The following is a 16,112-nucleotide window of genomic DNA, read 5'->3' on the forward strand; positions in this document are numbered from 1 at the left end:
TAGTCGGTCAGAACAGATGCCCGTAATCTGTCCAATTTAGAACTATGCCTCCCAATTATCTTTGAAAAAATATTCAGTTTAACACTTTTAAACACACTTCTAGACTAAGGACATCACTGTGTTGAACGTAAATGAACACCAACAACTGAAAGATGGCCTCATTCTTCGTGGTCCTACATATTCAAAGGAGCAAACTATCACAAACTAAGAAGTACCTGTAGCACATGGGTGTTTCCCGCTAGCATCCATAGTGAGAATACTATGATAGAGCTTGTAAATTGAATTTCCTTATAACTCAGTGGGTTTTTTTCGTTCAATTTTTTAGTATTAACTTTCTTCTCTGAGTTTCAACCAAAAGGTGGGCAAAGTTCAGAGGTGACACAGGTTCTTAACAGTAAGTGGTACATGTGACTGTGCCCCTAACATTACACCAACTTTATCTCCATTAGACTCATGTCCACTTACACCAACTTAGCCCCACAGAATCAGGCTCCATCACCTCTAACAGAAGTTTCACCTGCTTACATACGCTGTGAATTTGGCCCTGAAAGGTTATGGTTGTTCAATCCAAAATTAATTCACTTGCATTGTACAGATGTAGTATTTTTACACTGGGATTTTCCAAGGAGCTGGAAGGAGTTACGGGCTCAAGTTCTATTGCATTTTAGTTTCTCAGTGGGAGCTTTGTGAGCAAGTTAATGTTGCAATGAAGCCTTTAATTTTTTCATGTTTTTGAATTTTGTGAATTTAAATTTGCATCTTTTTTTTAGGCTTCTGCACTTGTCACAGAGATAGAACTCTATTCCTCTTTCCTCTTTATTGTGGGCATGAAAACGGAAAAAAGGAATTGCAGCAACATATTTCTGAGAGTCCTAACAGCCGTTCCTCTCTGATATTTCTAAAGCATATTTTTTTTCTTTAAATCACAATCAAATCCATGCTCTGACCGTGGCTTTGGGATGAAGTACTGGTTTTGTGTGAAGTAAATTTCCCCAAATAAAGTTGATTTCTCTCTTCCGTTTGAGGAAGAAATTTGTACACAGTGCAAGTGAGGCATAACCCACTCTAGGGAATGTAGGATGAGCAAGCGAACGAAAATAGAATTCACTCTCTGATGAAAATTCCTCTGATGCATCATCAAAGGAGAAACGAGTTGGTAGTGGGGCTTTTGTTTTTTTTTTGTTCTGCCCCAGAACCCTATCTTAAAATGAAAACTGCCTTACTAGAAGCTACAGAGGCACTAAGTGATGTTTCAGCACAGCAACTAGTGATATAAAACACAGAAAGAGCAGGGAGGAGCGGTTTCCATTAAGCAACAAACAACCCAGCCAAGCTACCTGCTGATTGCCTGTTCACTGGCAATACAGGGAGATTCACTGTATGCTTCTGATTTTTTTAGCTTCCTAAACTTCATCTTCCTTCCTTAGGTGATTATAAGAGAAATGACAGCAGTGGTAGCTAAGCATGACAGGGATGGTTCTGACACCGAGATGAGGCAGGTGCCTGTGGCAGAATAAAAGGAGGACAAGAAAGTAGCAATTTAATAGAAATTAAATGTGTGTAGTACAGAGGATACTACCATTATCCCCTGCAGTTACTAATTATGTCCCTGGTGAGGAACCAAGTTCTTTGGCCAGAAGCCTTAGGGAAGGTAGAAGGGTTTATCCATGTGCAGCCATGTATAGCAAATACATATGCCTAGGATAAAGCGAGAACTTCTCTGATTACCACTTCTTTGGGGATGAAATTTCCACAGCCTTAGCCCAAATCATCTTGGTCACGTAGTAGCTAGATTTTGTAAAACAAGTGCTGACAAAAGACAGACAAAGCACTCCGGGGACTCCACCAATGGGCATTTCAACAAAAGCAAGGCCAGCCCTTGCATCAAAAATGAATAGTTAGAATCCTGCTTTGAAAAGCATAAGGACCGTATGTATACTTGCTATGGTTTAAAGAAAAATCTGCAGCTTCCAAAATATTGTATCAGTTAGCAAAACAATATTGACTATCTATCCTTGATCATAAAAATCCATCCATATTAAAGAAGAAACCTGCAACTAGTTTTAAAGCCCCGTGCTCAGATTTTGTGTTAAAAAGGATTTTATGCGAGCTAGTTGGGAATCAGAATTTCCATCCTGTGGAAAAATTCCAACATCTCTAATTTTGTTTTCTTTTTCTTCATTTTGAGTTGGAAGGAAAAGACAAAATTTCCCATTAAATTTAATTTCCAAAAGAATTGTATTTTGGCTCAGTTTGTTTTAATAAAAATCAAAACATTTCATTTTCATTTCAATTTTTTTAAATATAAAATTTAATACAATTTGAAAAGAAAAGTTATTTCTAAAACAAAACATTGAAACATTCCATTTTGAAAATGTGGATACGGACCATTTTGACAATGTCAAAGTGCTTTGTTTTGATTTTTTTTTTAATATTTTTTCTTCAAAATCTACATGTTCCTGAGGAAACTTCTGATTTCGACAAAATGGCATTTTCCAATGGAAAAACATTCCAGAGGAAAATGTTTGACCAGTACTAGATTTTACAAGAGTTAAGGGTCAGATTTTCTAATGCTCAGTACCCACAGCTTGCAGCTAGATTTTCTAAAGAGGCCAGTTCCCCTTTAGGTACCCAATGGGGGTTGCTCTAAATTGTGCCAGGTGAAAAATGGTCCCAGAATCAGGAGAGTAGCTCAAAAATACCTTTTCCTCCCCTCTCCTCTGGTCAGGGGTGGCAAGCAGCGGGGGCGGCCTGCTGGTCGCTGTAGGGGCAGCAGTCAGGGAGCCTTCAGCGGCATGCCTGCGGGAGGTCCGCCGGTCCCGCTGCCGAATTGCTGCCGAAGTCGCGGGACTGGCGTACCTTCCTCAGGCATGCCGCCGAATCCGCGTTACCAGCGGACCTCCCGCAGGCACACCACCGAAAGCCGCCTGACTGCCGTGCTTGGGGCGGCAAAATACATAGAGCTGCCCCTGCCTCTGGTCCTACACAAAGCGGAGTTCAGCAGGCTCAAGGATCTAGCTCTAAGATTTGGTCCTAATATTAAAGGAAGGCTCCACTATATCCATGTGAACAAAGGCAGTATGTTCCCACTGAAATTTCTCAAGCAGATCTGCATGGGTGCACTATGTTCACCTGTCTGTCTAGCAGGTAGTCCCTATACTGAGTGTCAGCTCTCCTCAGTGTCAAAAACACAGTTTGTTCACTTTTGCCCTATTGACCTTTCTAAATGCCAACAGTGTATCAAAAGCAGATAGCCATACAAGCAGCATTGCAAAGAGTAACCAAGTGCAACTAACATCATCCAACTGCACACTGGTCAAGCAAGGCACCAGGAGGAATAATAACTTTGGACTGATCTCTCTTCTCTTTCATGGTATCACTTGATTTCAGCAAGCAGAGTGGCACTATTTGAGTTCCAAATAGCATCATCAAAGTATTTTGGCATAAATAAGAATATGTGACTAAATGCATCAACGTGTAGACTAGGCGCCAGGCCAGGAAGTTAATTGCAGGACCACAGATAGTGTACATTCACAAGAGGACAATCAAGCAGCAATGCACAGCTACTGCCCACTGGACATCATTTTCTCTTTTTTTCTGCTCTGTGCCTTGCTAACATCAGCTGCCCTTTGTGTCATATTTGTGTTGACAAGGCTCACGGTGGCTCGAACCTCTTAAAAAAGTACAGAAATTATTTTGCCGAACGGCATAGCTGCTTTTGTCTCTCTGCCCTTTCTCCATGATTTATGACTCAGACACGGTTCATGTTGTGAAGGTCGAAGAGGCTTGTGCACGCATTCTTTTCACGGGGAATGCCCTACTTGCTTGGGACTTCCTTTAATGTGAAGAAGAAGCCGTAAAATGAGTTGTGTTTATCTTGTAAGTTGCACGCCAAGATGTGACTGACCTTGTTAAGCAGTATAGTAATTTCAGAAGATGGATAATCCTTTCTGTAACTATATTTTTATTATTTTCAGACGGCAAACAGACTTACTGGAAATCTCCACTTGTTTTTCTCTGCCCGGCCCTACCCAAGTTTGCAGAATAAGAAACACTTGTCATCCTGGTTAAAAGCAGGAAATGTCATTTAAAGACTCTAATGACCATTGGCATTTCCAATCCGTGTTCTGTAGGAAGCCATCTTGATACTAGCAAGGCAAGACTGACCAAAGGGCATCTGTAAATAAGTTGCAGCCCACTTGACTAATCACCATCAGCAGCAATCAGTAATCATCACTAAAAGAGCTCTATTTAAAGAGTGTTGGAACGTAAGCATGATTCAGTGGTCAAGACACTACCCCAGGACTTGGGAGACCAGAATTCAAGTCCCTGCTCCATCACAGCCTTCCCGTGAGACATTAGAAAGAACTCCTGAGGGAATTCTGCACCAAAAAAATAAAAATTCTCCGCACAATAGTTTAAAATTCTGCATGTTTTATTTGGACAGAGGTGGGAGATCACCCTGCAGCCCCACCCTCTCCAGGACATGGACTTGGTGGTGAGGCTGCACCCGATCCTGACACAGCACACGGTCTGGGCCTGCCACAGAACCCCCCCCCAAGCCCTGCCCCTCTGCACCAGGAGCACTAGGTGTGGGCAGGCAGGAGCCAAGTGTGGAGGGACTTAGTGTGGGGAGATCCAGATGTGGGGTGAGAGGGTTCTGTGTGGGGCTATCTGGGTGCGGGCAGCTCAGTGGGGGATGTGGATGCACGAAGGTTCCAGGTGTGAGGATAGGGGGTCCAGGTGAAGTTGGTTGGGGCTCAGCATGGGGTTCTGGGTGTGGGAGGATGGGGCTCTGCAGGGGGGGGTCTGGTTCCTGGAGGAGTGGGTTTTGGTGGGGTGCAGGATCTGTGTACAGCTGCTTGGGGTTCAGTGGGGTGGTGAGCCAGGAGGTGCTGGGTGGTTTGTTGGGGTCGTAGAGGTGCATAGGGGATGGGCCTTGTCCAGTGCAGAGGGCTCAGTGGGGGGTTGTCTGGGTGCAGGGGTGAGGGTCCAGATGCAGGAGGGTGGGGCTCATTGGAGAGAACCGGGTGCATGGGGGTTGGGTCTGGATATGGGGGTGGGGGTCCAGATGCATGGGGGCTGGGTGAACAGGGGAGCAGCTCCCATATAGTGACTCCTCCCTCCACAGAGAACGAGTGATGGGGGCAAGAAGTAGGGGGGATGCAGAGCCGGGAGAAGTTTATGGGGTGGGTCTCGGGGACTAGCAGCTGAGCCTGGCACAGGGTAGGAGTCACTTGCCAGGGCATCCCCAGTCCCACCCAGTGCAGGTGCAGGAGGTAAGGTTCAGCAGGGAGGGTCCTGGTGCAGGAGCTCCATGGGAGGGGGGTCTGGGTATGGAGGGTCCAGATGTATGGGGGGTGGATGGACTGGGGCATCCTTAGCCCTATTCCACCCCCTCACCCTCTCGCAATGATTTACCTCTCTACTGGCTGCGACCACGCACCCACACTGCTGGGGAGGGGCACTTGGCCATGCTTGTGGGTTCCCCACCAGAAAGTCATTTTTATGTTCATATCTATAGCTCTCCTGGAATAGGTCTGGAATTCAGGCAGGTCAGAGCTGGCAGACCTTAGCTAGCCAAAACTCACATTGGCCTTGGGGAGGTTTGCTTGGGTAAGGGACTGCAGGATGCGTTCAGCACTTATGCAGCCCAGCAGAAAAACTTGACCCGCTCAAGGCAAGTTTATCAAAGCCCCCAAACTTTCCAGATGGGAACTTTAGTTGCTCTGATAAGAGTGGCCACAATATTTAGCAAGCGACCTAAGACCTCAGTGTAGTTCCTTGGTTCTTAATTGGCATCCAGTGGCGAACATGACGTTTCCCATACATGGAACTTTGCAAATCCAGGCCCAGAACATTCAATCAAAGAAATAAGGAAGGTCTTTAGGGCTAGGTATACCTGGGCTCTGTGTAGAAAGATATTGTTTCATTTTTTTGGTGTGTTTACATCTAGACTCATGTACAAAGCAATCCCACAGGTAATCAGGCTTGTGGATAATGCGAGGTATATTACATGTCAACATATATAGAGGAAAGATTAAATATCCCACTGCTATAATAAATTAAATGCAGAATACCGTATTTCACACCCCCTTACCCTATCACTCATTCTTGCAAGTAATATATGTGGCGTCAACAATAGCTACATATACATAGCTGATGGATTCACCCTTGATTTCTCACTTCTTGTAACAATACCAAAATTTCAGGCATGCATATAATCTGTGGCTACTTTATCAAGGCTAACACAGTTTGAATATGCTTCAGTGGGTCAACCACCTGCCAAAAGAGTAGCTGAATCAAGCTGTTCCAGATCATTGGTACTTTAATTATTATATGCACAAATGGCTCTTGGAACAGCAGAAAGCTCTACATGAGTGCATTGGCAAGCACTCCATGGATAAAAGAGCTAAGCTCTACTTGCTGATTCCGATGACTAGCTCATCCACTATTTTCCAGTTGTTTGGGTTCATATGGATATGGTGGAATGGTGCTGTAGACATTTAGCCACGTATGGTATGAAGTTAATTGTCTACATACCTGAACCATGCCTAAAGGGTATTCCAGTGACTAGCAGTAATTGTGCATCAGCCATTATGCACAATGGAGAAAGGGTAGAGCCTATGGCAAGAGCAATCTTTGGCAAAACCAACCATGCTCTACATTAAAGGAAAAGGTGAAGTCAAATTCTACACGTCACACAAAACTGCAGAGACAACCTGTGACATAAGGCGGGTTCTCAGGTCATGAACAGGTGTGGGGGTTGTGATTACCCTAGATTTTCCATATTGCTAAATGGGAGGGGATTCCCAGAAGGACATTAGCTAGATGAGAGGGGAATCTCAGGGGTCCCACTATGAAAGAGGTTGAGAACCATTTTTCTGTACCGGGGCTTGTCTACATCATGCCACCATCTGAACTATAGTGCTGTGAAGCATAGGCGCCAACTTCTGCTGGTGCCAGTGGGTGCTCAACCCACCTCTGCCCCCAGCCCCACCCCGACTACAGCCTTGCCCCACCCCTCCTGCCCCTGCCCTGCCCCTATTCCAACCCCTTCCCCAAAGTCCCAGCCCCAACTCCGCCTCCTCCCTCCCCCTATTGGACTCCTTCCCCAAATCCCAGCCCCGGCCCCACCTCTTCCCCTGAGCGAGTTGCATTCCTGCTCCTCCCCCCTCCCTCACGGAGCTTGGTATGCCGCAAAACAGCTGTTTCGTGGGGACAAGCGCTGGGAGCTAGGGGGAGAAGCGGGGACACGGCGCACTCAGGGGAGGAGGCGGAGGCAGAGGTGAGGTGAGGCAGGGAGGGTGGGGAGGGGAGCTTGGCTGCCAGTGGGTGCAGCGCACTCACCAATTTTTTCCCGTGGGTGCTCTAGCCCTGGAGCACCCACGGAGTTGGCACCTATGGTGTGAAGTGTAGAGCACTCAACGGATTGCGTCTAAGTGGCCTGTGTAGCCCCTGCAGGTGCAAACTAAAAGTTACCTAGTTCATCTTGACGTCATCTTGTTTAGAACCAGGGCTATGTTAACAAGAATTAAGTACCTTTTAGTCTGCACCAGCAGGGTCTACATGGACCAGTTAGAATGCAAGACATTAAGCCCTCTGCACTTCACACCTCCATAGTCCAGACTGTGGTACCATGTAGACAAGCCTCAAGATGCTGCATCCTCCTAGACAAGGTTAGTCATATCAAGAAATAACTTCACTTTAGAAGACTCTAAGAATGACATATTTTACTATTTATATCCAGAGCACTAACTAAATTTTTCATCTACTGCTGTAATTACACAGCTCAACGTATGTGCTATGATACATCAAAGACACCACTACCTACCCACACCCTATCTTCTGGCAGGGGTGATACAAAATCATGTAAATCTGTCTTGTCCCTTCTTTGGGTTTGTCTGATCAGATTCTTTCAGGATAAGATGAGGAAAGAGAGAGACTAGATCTTTGCATTCAAGTTCCCAGAGTCAGCAACAATTGTACTACCTCTGATTTTCAACCAAGCAGCCGATTCCATTTAAGATACAATAAATCTTGTGGATTTTTGCCAGCTGTTCCCCGGAGACTTACTCCTTAAGCATTTCTACTGTAGCAGCAGTATAATACTTCCACAAGCATTACAACAGCAGCTAGACGTAGGCTACCAAAACACCATTCCTCTTACCGATGCGCAGCCTTTGAACTAATTCTAGCAGTACAAAACAAGATAACAAAGTATCTCCAACTGCAATTTTTTTAAGAGAATTGCCTTTTAAGTTCACCAGTTGATCACATTGATGCCACCTCTTCTACTTACATTGAGTAATACCTTAGTCCCTGAACAGTCCCCTAGAAACCATTGAAACTGCTTGTGGTAAGTTACTACTTACTGTAGGTAGTGGAGGCAAACATCAGGCCCACAGAGAACTATTACATAGGTACAATCATTTCATGCAGGCATCTTGCTTTAATTTTTTTATTATTATTATTTATTTCCTTTTTCTATTGTTCTTTGATTTCAAAAGTATCTGGAATGCTATAGATTCTTGACATGTTCCATCTTTAGGTAACAGGCAGAGTACACATATTAGAAAGAGATCAAATTATTTTTCTTCTAAACCTTGTTCACCTGCTTCATATTTGAAGCACTTAGCATTTAATATTCTCACAGTAATAGATTCTGTTTTTACATGTTGCTTAAGTAGAACTGTTAGATATTGGAGGTGTCACAAACTTATTATAGGTTTAATTCTCTCTAGCAATATGCATTAGTTACGCTCTTCTGGTCCTTATAATATAGGAGGGAACAGAGAGACAGTCTCTCCTTCAAGATCAACAAGAAATGCTGGAAAAAAGGGCAGTTGTCTGACCTACAGATGTTCGTTTCCAATACCAGGAGCCAACATCACTCCAGTCTTTTATTAGGAGATTCCATGAGACGGATGTCTCCAGACAACCGTGGTAAATCATGAAAATGAAATACATTCACAGTGAGCCCGAATAAAAGTAGAAGTAAAAGTGTCTTCTAGGCTATGGGTGTGGGGGACAGAGTATTCAAAACCATCAACATGTATATCTGCATGACAGAATAAGAGCGGGTACCATTACCAATCCCAATTAGGGTTGTCAGGGTATAAGAAATACCTACAATACTGCAGTAACAATAATTATTCATTAACTACTAATTAACAACTTTGTCATGGCAATCACTGTGTTCTCTACTGTAAGTAGGCTTGTCAAGTATTTATGTTAACTGCTATATTACTGATTTAGGACAGTTTCCATTTTCAGAAGTACTGGGTATACTTTTGCTCTGCTCTATGTGTTTCCCTCACTCTCACACACAGTGTCTCACTGCTGCTGGGGAGGTGAAGAGTGCAGGGGTCGGAGGAAGGGAATCAATAGGAGGGAAGCTACTGAGACTTGGCGGGTGGAGACGGGGAAGGCAGCAGGCTCTAGGCTGGGAAGGGGCATCCGGGCAGTTCCCATATTGCTGGCTGCTGCCCAGTGCTCCCCCATTTTGGACTCTGGCAACCTGTCTTCCCCCCAGGCGCCAATGCCCTGTCCCCCACCCCAGCAGCTCGGGCACATACTTTCTGGCCCAGGCCGCGTCTCTTTACTGGGACCTGTGGTGTCTGGGAGAGGAAAGGCTACCTGTTTCCCGGCAGCCACTCCTGAGCTATGAAGGCCACTACAGCCCATCCTCTGGGACCCGCTCTCACCTCCGCTGGCCCCAGGCAGGGATGGAAACATAGCCGGGCCTCCATTTCAGGGGCGCTATCCCCTCTGCTCCCCAATACAGGTCTGTCTTCAGACTCAGTATGGGGGCTCCAGATTTCACATCAGCCTCAACGTATTAGGTGTTTGATAAACTGTATCTTTTATGGCGTACTAACTTGAGGCAAAGTTGTCCAGTGCTTAAGGCACTGAGATGACTCTCACTCTGAGTCCTACTCCGCTCCTCTACCACTGACCTGCTGTGTGACTTGAGACAGATCTTTCGGTGCCTGCTTACTGACAAAGAATGGGAGGGGAAAGGTCTCCAGGGCAGGGATTGTCTCTTCCTAATTGTACCTATAGTGCCTAGGTCAATGGGGCTCTTGATACTACTGTAATACAAATAGCAGTAATAATTAGATCCCTGATTCTTCCAGGGCTGTGAATTCTAGGTCTTTGAACCAGGACTGTCCAAAGCTACCAGAGGCTAGCCTTCAAAGAGACAGTAATACCCAGTTCTTAGCACTTTTCATGAGTCGATCTCAAAACACTGTACAAATGAGGGGAGCAGGCAGAGAGAGGTGACATGTCAGCCAGTCGTCCAGCAGCAGACCCAGGAGTAGGACACAGGTTTCTTGAGCCCCAGTGCCATGCTCTAGCCACTACAGCACTCTGCCTCCCTACAGTTAACTAGAGCAAGCAACAATTTTGTTCGGTAAAGTTCTGAGCTGTGCTGAAACAACCAGACTTTTAAGCTGCTTCACAAAACAGTCCGGGAATTGAAAGAGTGCTCTTACATCTAAGACGAAATAGTGTGCAGCTTACAAACGGTGTGCACTGTGTAAATAATGGGCATGCTGCATGTAAACTGCCCAAACCATGCATACAGCCTCAAACTCAATACAATCAATGTGTACTGTACCAAATGCAGGATAGCACACACGACAACAAAATTGCAGCCTTTCACCACAATCAGACAAAAGTCTTCAGTCAATTTAGAAATTTTGGGGGAAGTCCTCGCCTGATCTACATCCTTTCAGTGGGCTGTAAATCAAGACACAATTTTGCCCTCTGAGTATTATTGGAGCTCTGTACTGGTAGGGAAGCAGTAACTAAAGTAGAAAAGTCATAAAACAACCTAGAGAAATGTCGCCATCCCATTACTGAAATGACTGGGTTGCATATTGAATATGAATATCAACTTTCTTCTTCACAAAACCAAACACTGGGAAAGAATGTTTACTTTTTTTTAGTAGAACTCTTTTGCTACCATGAACTTTCACTGCTTGAGGTTCTAACAATAGCCCCAAACCCAACACACACTTATATTTAGCAAAAGACTGTCCTACAGCAGGAAACATGATCTAAATCAAGGTTCACACTGTGTGATTTAAATGCCAACACACCACTTTTAACACCAGTATAATATAAAACTGCCAGGCAAGGCTTTAAATAGTTTCTAATTTCTGCCACATGTGGCTCATCCCAATTTAAGACAGACAGGTCATAGAAGAACAAAGTTGGAGGATATTTTCCATTACATTGCTAACCCATTCAGTACAGGTAAGTGATCATCTGAACGAGATTCAGCTTTATATGGCTTGATTCTGCCTTTGGACCTATAGCAAGGAGAATGCACCACTTTATTTTTCTGTTGCAGAACACACTTGGCTTGCAATGGTACTAACTGTCAGCTTGCTCTTTCACTCACAGTTAGAGATACTGAATTGGTGATCCATAAGGAATCTGACTAGCGGAGCATATTTGTGCCATGCAGAGCATATTCCTCTCTGCATTTCTGTTTCCTAAATTTCTACCTTCCTTTCTCTACATACATTAGATCTAAATCTATAGATAGGCACAATACAATACTGAACCCAACCACAGGGAAACTGTAATTGCAGTGAACTGGACAAAATGTCCTCATTTGCATAGTTCATTTCAACAGGCTTTCACCACTCTCATAGGGAAGCTTCAATTTTTCAGTGGATGGATTTTGTTTTTTTTAATTCTCACTGAATTTAACTGAAAGTTGGTAGAGCCGCGAGGCAGGAAGGGCCATAGCCAAAATACAATGAAGTCAGTGGAAAGACGCCCAGTGACTTCAGTGGGCCTGGGATTGAGCCTCAAGAAACGTAGTTATACATGAGTATTCCTAGAAAAAGTTCTGAAGTAAGGCAGCAGGTGAGTGAGAAAGTCTGCACCTAGTTCTGAAGCAGAGAGGGTAGCTTAGGCCACATTTCATCTGCAGAGATGCAGCTCATCCTCATGTCTTCCATTCTGTGCTCGGTGTCTACTGTGACAAACAGTCTGACATCCATCTGGTGAGTGATAGCCGGTGCAGTTTCACTCCACTATAATAAAGTTCCACTGTGCTAATCCCCTTGGAATGAAGCAATTATCGCCTAGCAGACAGGTGCCAAATGCTGCCTTCCAAGGAGATTATCCCATTCCTTACTGCTCCCTACTGCCCTAGCTGAACAGAGGAAAACGGTAAGGAGAAGTTGCCACTCTTCCCAGGAATAAAGGGGAAACATAAGCTCCTGATCTCCTGGCATCTGCTGTAAGCAGGGAGTGACGAGGCGCTGGGTTTGCTAGTCATTCAGAGCATGGATCGATGCTGCAGCGATTGATCCACCGGACGTCGATTTAGCGGGTCTAAGGAAGACCCACTAAATCGACCGTCGATCGCTCTCCCGTCAACTCCAGAATTCCATCGGAACGAGAAGCATAAGGTAAGCCAACGGGCCAGCGCAGTGTAGAGACTGCAATAAGTCGACTTCAGCTACGTTATTCATGTCATTGTGTCATTGTGTTTCATGGACATTTTTGACTTTCATGAGAATATTTTGTGTGGATTCTTTTTTAATCAAAAAATGAAAATCATCTTTTGTTTTTCCTGCTCTTTCCTCCTTTTCAAGTGGGGAAAGAAAAGAAAGGGGAGAGAGAAAGAAAAATGAAAATCAAAAGCTGAACAGATTATTTTTTATTTTTTCATCAAAAATCCAGAAAATTGTGAATGAAATGAAAATTTTCTATAGAAAGTCATTGGACAAAAAGGCTCCTGTCCAAATAAAAGTTTTTTTGAATGAAAAAAATTGAGCAGTTTTTCTATTTTTTTTAGTTATTCACTAATTATTATCTGTTATACGCCAACAATGTGCTTATCATGTTCCAAAACAGTTCCTGACCCCAAGCTCCTACTAGGTTGAAGACAGAATGTCTTGGTTTCTCTCTGTTCATAACAGAGCCATCACTGAATGTTACCAGAACTATGAAAACATCCATATACCCCGGGGCTAATTCTCCCAATAGTCTCCTGGTGCACTGAGAAAACTAGAATGGCTAGAAGTATTTCCTATGGAGGTTATGCACCCAACTCCCATTAAATGTCACTGGGATTCAGACATCTAACTTCATTAGGCACCTTTAAAAATACCACCCAAGATGGATATTGTATTGCAGGCTGAAAGTGGTCATTTTAAGGTCTTTTAGAAGGAACCTGAAAATCTGCAAGCTGGCTGTTTCTCTCCAGGTACATATTTCTGGCACTGTCAATTCCAGCGTCCGAGGAGATGGCATGATCGGTGAGAAAGAGAGAGGCAATTCCTGTGATAGTCAGGGCTTTGGGGATTCATGGCCTTGAAGAGCAAGACCAGTTCTTTAAACCAGATCCACTACCAGACGTGGAGCCAGCACAGTGCCTGGAGGCATCAGAAGAATACCTCCAGCTTGTGCTCCTGTATAACTGGTTCTTTATTCCCAGGGGAAACTATACAAGGGCTCACCTTTATCCAAATACTTCCTGTCCTAAGAGGCCACACCCAAATGGATCTGCACATATTTTATAACACTTTACTTGTCAGAGGACCTGTCTCCAGTGTGATCAGCTCCCACTCCAAACAAGTCCCCTCCTTAACCAGTTCCTGCAGTCAGAATGATGCCCATAATTCTCAGCCTTGCTACCTGTCAGCCCAATGAGTTAAGGCAAACCTATAAATCTCTGAGTCAGCTGTCAGCCTACCCTGTTTGAAGGACGGCCTAGGAGGTTGGACTCCTGGTGCTCTTGAGTGAAAGGAGCCATTAAAAGGGAATTGGAAAGTAGAAACCGACAGAATATGGGATCTAGTGACTATCAGTTTATCTTTACCAGATTTCTCATTATAGTGGCTTTGCTCCAACTGGTATCAATCTAAATGAAATGGAAAAACACCTTTGGCACGGAGCTTTTGCCCTATTCTAAAGCAACTAGTATTTGCATATAATGGATGCCCTGTTAGCCATCCAATTGTTCTTGCATAATCACCTGGTGATATAATCCATGTACACCCAACTGTCACAAGATGTATTTTGTTTGTTTGCACATCCTGTTTGTAAATATTATCACTTGTGGAGAGAATCAACACAGACAATATTTTTAAAACAAATACAATGGGAGTAATTTATAAGTTTAGGGGGTTCATTCAAGTATTTGACTACTCAAAAATATCAACTCTGAAGGATAAGCGAAGTGTTTGAATTACCAAGTACTGAATGGGAGAATTCTAGTAACATACTAGGTCACTAAGAACAGAAAAAGCTTTGAGTTAATGGAACATTTTCTTATGTCACCTGTGAGGGGGTGTGGCTACCCCATAGCTTCGGCTGGCCAAGCATGGTATGGCTGGCAGTACCTGCCTCAGTTTCCCCCCCTGAGCTGGGTCTCCTGAGCTCTCCACACAAGCCAATGCTGGAGATGTGGCTTAGCCTTCCAGCAAAGTCACAAATAAACTTGCTATCTCAGAAGAGGTTAAATGTCCACCTAAAGAGTCCCAAACCAGAAGGTTCCCCCTGCCCCTCCAGGCTTCTCTTCAGCCCACCCTGTAGGCCCTATTCCCGCCCCTTCCTGAACTACCTTTGAGATTCATAATGGCTCCAGGATCAAGCACTCAGCTCTCAGGCCGGTTCCCCTGGGGTCTTGTTCTGAGCCCCTGCTGGGCTCTGTTCCTTGAATCCTTCCCAGTGCTGGTATGGAGAACTGGGCCTTAGACTGCTCCCCTAAAGCATTCTGCAGACCTGGGCTCAGGGCATTCCATGAGAACCTACTGACTCCCCAATTCCCACTCTCAGACTGTTCTCACTGACTCAGCATTTTTATTAGGCCCAGGTGTCCATTACGCTATCATCTGGCTCTCATCAATCCCATCTCCTGCAGGCTGGGAAGCAACTAATTAATTATGGCACAGTTATGGTTGGCCCCATTTCCCCTTAAGTCACCCATGAGATCACCAATCAACAGATGTTTGTGTCCCTCTTTGTTCAGTTCCTTAAGGCTGGCTTGACAGAATTGCTTTTTTGGCTCTTATTATAAAGTTTCAGATCACAGGCCACCTTCACAGGGAGCCCTTTTTGGCACTCCTTTCTTTTGCACATCAACAGCAATTTCAGTCACATTCAGATGCTTTCACTCACCTTCCTGGTTCCTTTCACCCACACAGTTCCAATCAAGCCAGAACTCCAAAGGAACCTCACTGAAGAATTTATCTTGAAATGTATGTACTCCACACTAGCGTCTAGTGTCAATAAAGGGAACAATTCAAGGTGAAAAGCAAAATTAGTCCTAACCTGTAAAATCCATAGGCTCAATCTATATTTCTGTATGTTACAAAGTGCCAGAAAGCTGTTGAGACAGCCATTCAGCCTCTAGAGAGCACTATAACTTCCTAACAGTGTGGATCTATTAATCTGAGTCTCTAGCAGACTGACTATTAGTCAATCGCTTGTAGCCAAGAGTGATACTGGAAAGGAATAAGGAAGAATCTTGGAATTTGAGCCACAAGTAGTTAGAAGTGACCCTGATGCTGAAATAACTCGCAGGAGACAGCAAAGTGTATAGCTCTTTGCTACCAACCAGCCACTTGCTGGGCTGTTCAGGACCCAGGGCCAGAAGATGAACCTTGGGTCTCTGGGGCCAGCTATGCCCCCCAGGTTGGTGTTAGGAACAGGGAGTAGATGACAGTGGTATGATTCCAGCAGCTGGCTATTGTGTGAAGTTCTCTCTAGTCTCGATTCACCCGTGAGAGCCGTGCATTGCTTCCTAAGCTACTGAATAAGAATGTTCAAACTGCAGACTCGTGTCTGTCTGCATTACTGTCACAGTGTCACACTGCTGCCAAGGATCTGAACTTTCTACCTGACTGCCCAGGAAACCCTGAAGCAACCTGGGGAAGAAAAACAAAATGGTGAGAAGGCAGCAGACAGAGCATCCCCTGCACCATGCTTATCCAGCCTGCTGTGAGTGATATTGGCAGCTTCTTTGACCAATATCAGGCAAATTCTTATATCAGTCAGAAAGCACTCCATAATCACACCGGAGGCTGGGACCCAGATTACCTTCCTTCTGTGGCAAAAGCCCTCACACTGTTCTGCTG

General features: G+C 44.6%; 1 long non-coding RNA gene across 1 annotated transcript in view; it reads right to left on the reverse strand.

Moving 5' to 3' along the window:
- Positions 1-16,112, reverse strand: part of LOC135975705 (uncharacterized) — a 51,404-nt gene that overhangs the window by 34,715 nt on the left and 577 nt on the right. The gene's annotated exons all lie outside the window — the stretch shown is intronic.

Source organism: Chrysemys picta, chromosome 14 (genome assembly GCF_011386835.1).
Source record: "Chrysemys picta bellii isolate R12L10 chromosome 14, ASM1138683v2, whole genome shotgun sequence".
Taxonomy (NCBI): domain Eukaryota; kingdom Metazoa; phylum Chordata; order Testudines; family Emydidae; genus Chrysemys; species Chrysemys picta.